This window comes from Calonectris borealis, chromosome 2 (assembly GCF_964195595.1).
Source record: "Calonectris borealis chromosome 2, bCalBor7.hap1.2, whole genome shotgun sequence".
Classification (NCBI taxonomy): domain Eukaryota; kingdom Metazoa; phylum Chordata; class Aves; order Procellariiformes; family Procellariidae; genus Calonectris; species Calonectris borealis.
In genome coordinates, this window is record NC_134313.1 from 169,718,048 (window position 1) to 169,726,850 (window position 8,803).

Below are 8,803 nucleotides of genomic sequence, written 5' to 3' on the forward strand. Positions count from 1 at the left end.
GCCCCAGAGGGACTGACCACACATGGTCCATGAGCTGCTGGAGGAGTGGCAGTGCAGATGGACAGGAGGCATGGGGAACCGGGAGCATGTCCCTGCTCACAGTTCTCCAAAGACTGGTCTTTTAGAGAGGGATGGACTTGGTCAGGGGCCGAGTTTGCCATCTGTGTGACTGGAAATTCACCTTTTGTTCTTTTTTTTTTTTGCCCCAGAATGGCTTAGATGAAAAATCTACCTACCAGAGTCTCCCATCTCCAACAGCACTCATGATGGATAATGGCTGAACAGGGTGCTGTACTGATAACTCCTAGTAGTACTACTACTAACTACCGTAAGAACAGCGTGAACATGTTCTGATGGTTTCCCATGAACCTTCCCAGCCCTCAGTAACCCCTAACACAGAGACCTCCTAGGGCACAGGCGTTACATTAGTGTTTAAGAGTCTTGAATATTTTTTCCTTCTGTTAACTCATCTAATCACATTTTGAATCCGTGCAAACAAGATGTTGTGCAAGGAGTTTCATAGCTTCATCACCTGCTTGTGAAGACCCATCTCCTTTTGCTTGCTTTGCACCTGCCCCAAAATTTTCAGTCCTGTGTTCCCAATCTCTTTGTTAGGAGAGATACCAAATCACCATTTCCCAGTGGCCCTCTTTGTGATTTTCACAGACCTACCTCCTACCTATCGCCCTCCTCTTCTTCAGTACCCTCTTTTCTTGGTTGAAAAGTCCAAGTCTACAGCAAGGTTACGCTGACAAACCAGGATTCAACCCCATAACCTAAAAATTACCAGGGTTGAAGTCACTGACATTTGTGGTCAGAGTTTCCCTGCACAGGGCTGCAGCCCTGTTCAGGACAAAGGTTGAGGATCTTCCTAGACTGTTTGGGGAACCGAATGAAAGATTTCATTCAATGCACCGAGCACAGGCATCCCGGCAAGCTGCGGCTTTGCGTTGTCTGCAGTGTGCAGCAGCAAGCTCGAACAGCCTCACAAAGAGAGCTTGTTTCCCCCGCCTCGCCGCCAGCTCTGCAGGTTTCAGGCCATCACCTTTGAACGCTTATCAGAGCTGAAATGGACTGTGAACTCCGGGGAAAGCTCACCCCAAGGCTGTTCATGAGAGTCCCTCACATGCTTCCCACACGCTCAGCCAAACAGGCTCATCGGAGATAAATAGAGCTTTATGAGGGCAAGACGCTATACACTGGTTTATGGTCCCAGGGAACAGGTTACAAGCTCAGCAACTGTAAGAAAAAATATATCCCTCATCATTCCCCTATCTGACTCAGCAAGGATCTCTCTCACAGTTAGTGATAAGGTGATTCCAGCTTCTTTCATCCCACTGGCACAGGCTCCTTGCAGGCTGGCTCTGAGCACATTACAGCCGCTGCTGCAGAGTCTCCTAGCTCAGTCTCGTATCTGCAACAAAAAAAACTAAGTATTACTCACAAAGAACGCCTTGTCTAGTAGCAATTGGACACAATCAAAGTTTAGGGGGTCCCAGCAGCTGTAGCGTGCTGTGGTTTTGATGCTGTTGGAGCAGGAGAAGCTGTCCCATCCCGCAAGCAGCTCTCTTCCAGGCTCTCTCATCCACAAGCTCTCGAAGAAGTTTGAGAAGCGAGTCAGACTCCCCATTACAGCCAGACTTCTCCAGCTGTTGTAACTCCACGACGGTCCATCAAAGCTGCCTCGACCCATGCCAGCAAAGGATCTGGCCCACTTATTTACATGCATGACTCCGTGGTGCAGCTGGCAGCTGTGAAAGGGCTCATTTGGAAGGCAGCGTGGCTGGGATCAACATCACTTAAGTGATAATCTGCTAATCAGAGCTTCTCCTGTTGAAGCAATGCCTCCATCTCGTCGTTCCACGCTGGCAGTTTTCTTCTGCAAAGCTTGCCAAATTGTTTCAGCCCCTGGCAGTTTCAGAGGGGTTTTTATTGCTCACCTCCGAAGTGGAGTTTGCTCTTGGTTCTGACTTGGTGTGTTGGGTGGCAACACGAAAAAAAGACAATTTGATTCAAGCCCAGAGACATCCAGTCTGTCACGCACGTGGCAGGGGAGGGGGGAGAGGGAAAAATAATTTTTAAAAAGAGTAAAAAAAGACCTTGTGCATATGGAGAAGAGTAGGTAGGCTCAAGATACTTGCTTCTCCCTCAGGGTGGGAATGACATTGTTCAGAGGAGTGCAGAAATCACTGAAATTGCTAAACTGTGATGAGCAGCAGGCAGGGTAACTACATGTGAAATCTAGTGTAAAACCTCTCAACTCACGTTGCTATTTTGAAAGATGGAGCTGGTAAATCACAAAAGAGCCTCCCTAGGAAGGAAGAAAAAGAGAACAAGCCAGAAGTAGCATCAGTTGCTGCTCTGCAAGGAAGTTAAAGCTGTGGTGAATGACCTGAAAGGCACATCAGTCACCAGCATGGGGGGAAACCTCATCTGGTCAAGACATGAGTTTCAATGCTCACCCTGTTCCTTGGTGCGCTCACCTACCCACCAGTTTCTCCCCACAGCAAAGGGGTGAAGGGGTAGAACAGACAGTGCCAAGTTCTGATGACTTCTGCCCAGCGCAAAGACTGAGGGATTGACAGAACTGCATTTCCCAGTCCTATCCCTGCTCCAGAGCCCAGGCTCTGATCTCCATCCTGCCCGTGTCCACCCGGGCTCATAGTATCAGCTCAGGTCAGGCCTACAGCAAGGAGAGCAACAGAAGGAGAGTAAGAGAAGAGCCCAGGATGCTTTGCAGAGCCTATCTGTCCCACCTCCTCATCAGGAGTTCACCAAAGGCTGGCATTTCTAGGGCTGCCTAGAAGAGGAGAGGCTGGGAGACAGGCACCCGTATCCCCTCATCATTACAAAAATCCAACTCAATGGAGGCCAAGATCCATTGCTTAGGAAGATGGTCCATGACCTACCTGGGTGCCCTCAGTCCTGTTTCACGGAAGTGCTCACAAAAGCTCAAAAAGGACTGAATCAAACCTGTTTCATAATGAAAAATTGAAGAGTATGGCTTCGTTTCAGCAGAAGGTCACTGCCTGAAGCCACTGGCTACTGTCTCTGCTGCTGGTTTCTTTGCTAGCCCAGCTGTTATTCAGCTGGCCTGCTTAAAATGGAAAACGCCTCTGGATCTGACTGTTGTCAAGAGATCACTTCTTCACCTCCAACACTCCTTTGTCTGCCTTAAACCAAGCCCTCAACCCCATGTGCCTCATCTCCTTCTTCTCCCAAACCAGAATTTCAGCCCTGCGATCCTCCTTCTGCTACACTTTCTGCATCTTCTCATGCAGGGCACCCAACCCCATGGAGATGACTCACTCCCAGGTACCCAGACCAGGACCCCATGGCATGACTCAGAAACCTCCTCTTTCACCTCTCCAGCTGCTGGGGGCTGTATGCATCACCTCCCAAGTCTGCCCAATTTCCATATGCACAGGTAGAGGTACCCCGTTGCTGGAGACATTCAAGGTCTCAGGCATACACTTCCCACTGGAAGAAGGTACTACTGAGAATGAAGGTGATAGATGGAAGTCAACACAGATGCCTCACAGATGCCTGAATTTCAGGTTCATCAGACCTGATGAACGGTCCATCAAAGGACCACGTTTTGTCCCATCTCATTGTCCTCCTGAATACAGCATACAAACTTTTTAGCACGTTTGTAGTCCCTGGATAATAGCTCAGGAATGGACACAAGCCTGAAAGAAGACGCACATGGTGGCTATGCCACCTTGTAAACCGTTACCACAAAGTGCTAGAAGAGGTGTACAGTCTCTTTACTCCACCCCTGATCATAAGCTGTCCTGCATACTCCTACCTAGAGAGATAAAAAGCCTTTGCAGAGAAAAATAAGCTACTTTTAAAATTTATTTTTAGATTTATCCTATATAAAAAAACCTTTTTTTTGACCAAGATTAATAGTTTTGCTTAGGTTGATTTCTTACCACATGGAGGCAGGAAAGCAAGGTTTAGAAGGAATCAAAACAAATCAGAAAACTGCTGAAAACCAAGATATTGTTCTAGGAAGTGTTTTAAGAGGTTAGACTCTCACCTTTGGTTTTTCATGAGGATTCATTGGTTGTTCACTCAGGCTGTATAGGAAAAACAAGTGTATTTTACTTGTCTCACTCACTTGCAGGGCAGTCCTGTTCCTTGAGCGAGGACGTAATCTGCCATCCCTGGAAGCCTTGACGCCAAGATGGGTTGGCTTTCTGGAGCAAATCTCCCAGGGAAACCCTACTTTGAAGGCTGAGAGTAGTGGTGACTGTCTGAAAGCTTGTGAGTGGAGCAGTAGGAAAGAGCGGGACAGAGACCCACTGAGGTCTAACAGCCTACCCATCCTGATATTCAGATGGATTCCTTTCTGCTTGACAAAAGAAGCTCAAAATTTGTCTCACTTCATCGGACTGCATCGTTCACATTGGTGATAGAATCATAGAATCACAGAATCATTTAGGTTGGAAAAGACCTCTAAGATCATCAAGTCCAACTGTTAACCCAGCACTGCCAAGTCCACCACTAAACCATGTCCCTAAGCACCACATCTATACGTCTTTTAAATACCTCCAGGGATGGTGACTCCACCACTTCCCTGGGCAGCCTGTTCCAAGGCTTGACAACCCTTTCGGTGAAGAAATTTTTCCTAATGTCCAATCTAAACCTCCCCTGGTGCAACTTGAGGCCATTTCCTCTTGTCCTATCGCTTGTTACTTGGGAGAAGAGACCAACCCCCACCTCGCTACAACCTCCTGTCAGGTAGTTGTAGAGCGCGATGAGGTCTCCCCTCAGCCTCCTCTTCTCCAGAGTAAACAACCTCAGTTCCCTCAGCCGCTCCCCATCACACTTGTGCTCCAGGCCCTTCACCAGCTTCGTTGCCCTCCTCTGGACACGCTCCAGCACCTCCATGTCCTTCTTGTAGTGAGGGGCCCAGAACTGAACACACGATTCGAGGTGCAGCCTCACCAGTGCCCAGTACAGGGGCACGATCACCTCCCTGCTCCTGCTGGCCACACTATTTCTGATACAGGCCAGGATGTCAATGGCCTTCTTGGCCACCTGGGCACACTGCTGGCTCATGTTCAGCCGGCTGTCAACCAGCACCCCCAGGTCCTTTTCCTCTGGGCAGCTTTCCAGCCACTCTTCCCCAAGCCTGTAGCGTTGCATGGGGTTCTTGTGACCCAAGTGCAGGACTCGGCCTTGTTGAATCTCATAAGACTGGCCTTGGCCCATCGACCCAGCCTGTCCAGGTCCCTCTGCAGAGCCTTCCTACCCTCCAGCAGATCAACACTCCCGCCCAGCTTGGTGTGGTCTGCAAACTTACTGAGGGAGCACTCGATCCCCTCATTCAGATCGTTGATAAAGATGAACAGAACTGGCCCCAATACTGAGCCCTGGGGAACACCGCTCATCCCCGGCGGCCAGCTGGGTTTAACTCTGTTCACCACACCTATGATAATGATGGGCAGATGCATGTCTGGTCATGCAATATGGCCAAATATCGCATCTGCAGCGGAAACTGCTAGATAAAAAGCCAAACCCCTTTTTCAGTTTAGCAAATTCGATCTGTGTTGGTCTGGATGCTACTGAGTGAGAACATCCATAATAGCATTTTCAGTGCATTGTGGCACCTCTTAGGTGTCACTGTTCTTGAGTCCATCTTCATAAACTCATCTCTAACAGATTCCTCTATTCCACCTCTTTTCTCACACCTCCTTTCTGATGACATGAAAGCCACTGTCCCCATGCAAGGAGACTTCAACTGAGCCATTGATTTTTGTTTAGCTTTGCCGTTCCTTTCCCACAAAGTAGATCTTCAGGTAAGACTATCCAAGGCATAAGGAGCTTTGAAGCAGGACAGTCTCATCCAGGTCACAGAGGTGTTTGACGGCAAGGATGTGGAGGTCCTGACCTCCACTGGCAATAACAATACTGGCTGTTTTCATCACAGCTAAACTGAGGCACCAAGAACTAAACTATGGAGGGGCTCATGTCTTACTCTCAGGACCCTCATCTGTATTTTCATTTTGCTTTGACAGAGCTTCTCACCTTGGATTTTGTCCGTAAGACCCAGAGCAGCTGTTTCCCTTAAGAGCCAACAAAGAACCATCACACATCGTTTTCGCAGTCGTCTCAGCCAACAGCTATGACTTTAGCCTTGTGCAAACAGCATCAGGCCTGGAGTATCTGGGCTTCTTTTTACTCCTCTGGTCACATTAAAGGAAAGCGGTGATATCAAAACTCTCTTCTTTGCAACACATATAAAACATACAGAGAGTATGGCCAGAAATCCATGATGGCCATTTGGCCCAATGCACAAACCTGACTTGGCCAAAGGTCCTTCTTGTATATATTTTGGCCTTGACTTTGCATAAAAACCATGAGGAATAGCCAAACAGAAATGGGAAAGGCCACCTCACTCTCTGCGACATTCGGTCATTGGACCGACTTCCTACACAACGAGGGACTTCTGCAGCATGGCTGCCAGCGCCATGCGGGTCAGACCTTTCCCTCCCCGATCAACGGCTTCGGCTGACATAAGTCGTGAGGTTTCACTGAACCTGAGTGACCCAGGAGAGAAAGAACAGGAGGATTTTTTTATCCAGGATGGGATTTCAGCTCCTGCAGAAGGGAAGTGTTCACCCAGCTGGGAAGAAAACAACCCAGGGAGAGGAGAGATTTATTATTCAGCTGTGTAAAAGTTAGCTACGATACAGAGCCTATTCACAATAGCGATCATTTCTGGGCAAAACCTTAGCCAGTTTAAATCGATTATGCTTTTTTTTTTTTTTTTTAAATGCTGTTTTACATCAATAGGAGGATCTAAACATTTGGAGAGGTTTGTTGTAAGACGATGAAGAAACTCATTTCAACCCATCCATCCCCAAGGGTCTCCTTAAAATAGCAACGTTACAAAGGCTTCTTCTAGTGCCGCATTCCTTCTTGGTTCATTATATACATGTTCATGGATACAATACAAGCAAAACAAAAAACTTAGATGTCCAAATTACCTTCGCCTTGATAGGAATATAAGCCTGGGACGAATCTGCTAAGGAGAATGGAGTCTTCCGCTGGAAGACTTCCAAGCAGGGACCTCACACACTCGCATGCATCACCCCAAACAAAAGCAGGCATGTCAACATGCAGAATAATTCATCTCACCCTCCAAAGTTTGTAGAGAGAGAAAGGATGCTCCTGTAACCAGGGCAGAGAGCATACACAGCGTTTGGGGATGATGGGAGATGACAAAAGCATTTTCCTGCAGCACCTGCTCAAAAATACACTAGAGCAGTAGAGCTGTTTCTTGTCTGCCCTTGCATAAATCACAATTTCCAAGGGTGGTAGGGCCTAAAGCCTGCAGGGCCTGATTGTCTGCACCCCGCGAGTCAAGGCAGGGGCACTTTTTACGTGGGGAAAGAACTGGACAGGCTGTTTTGGGGTCAGTAAATGGTGAAGATGCTCACATGTCCACCTCTGGTACTGGGAGTCCCTGGACATGATTCACTGTGACTTTAGAAGACATCTGTATCAACCACCCATACAGTCCTACTCTTCAGCTCTGTCCTGCATTCCTGCTCTGCCCAGAGGATGGAAAAGAAGGTGATGAGATGAGCAGGGTGGCATCCAAGGAGATCCGAGCTCATCCGCAGCAGCGACAAAAATCTACATGAGTGATGCTGAGTTGTGAACTGAACTTTAGATTAATTCTTATGGCTGCGAGAGGGATGGGCTTGTGGGGCAGCACCATGTCCAGCCTCACTTGTGTCTGGCATGGAGTAGCTTGGGAGAAGGGTTACAGCCACCACTTGGGGAAACCCACCTTTAGACTTGGCTGCGGTGCATTTGACGCTCATCCCTTCGAAGAATAGCTCTAGCCCTTGCACTTCCCATCCTCCCAGAAGGGAACAGGCAGGGAGAAATGAATCATGCCCTGACTCCTCTACCTGGCAGGGGGGCTGACTTTGGATCTGGGGAGTCCTGAGGGTGAGATTATTTTGCTTGTGGGTAAAGGGATCCAGGAAAAAATCCTTCATAGTCTTGGTGGCCACGAAAGCAAGACGCAGCCCCGCTGTGCTTCTTGGGCAAGCTGGGGCTGGAGGGAGGGAACAATTTCCTTCTTGTGCAGCTTCAGCAGATCAGTAGTATCTGCCTTTAATCATTAAATGATTCAGGGGAGAAATACCAGCCCAGAGGCACCCCACTCCTGCACCCTCACACGGAGGACTGGATACAGATGGGGGACCAAAGCCTGGATGTGGCTGTCCCCTAAACCGTATCGGATCCTGCTTTACCGTATCGGATCCTCCTGGTAGCAGCAGGAGGTGGGGGCATTTTAATATACGAGACTTTCCCCTGCTTCTCCCCTCTCCCTAGGAAAAAAAACAGCAAGGGAGCTGCGATGGGGCCCCTGAAACTTTGCAGCGGATTTTTTTTTCCCCCCCTCCTTCTCAGAAAGACTATAGAGCCCTGAGTACATATTTGCTCAGTCCGCCCCATACTTAAACACACACAGATGCTCGGCTCCCCTGGAGACGGGGGCTCTCCCACCCCCAGCCCCCCCTCAGTCGAGTGGAGTGGGCCAGACCCCATGGAACAAACCCCAGCAGAGGTAGAAATACCTGTCCAGGGATTCCCAGAGAACCCCTCCCAAACCAACACCCACCCGGTTCCTCCTTCTTGAGCCCCCTCTCCCCAATAAATCTCTTTTTAATCCCTGCTGCAAGAGCTTGAAAAACAGATTTGGGGGAAAATGGGGGAAATGGGGTGGGTATGGCTTCACTGCTTTTAAATCCCCCGTCCTCAGCACCCCCCTCCC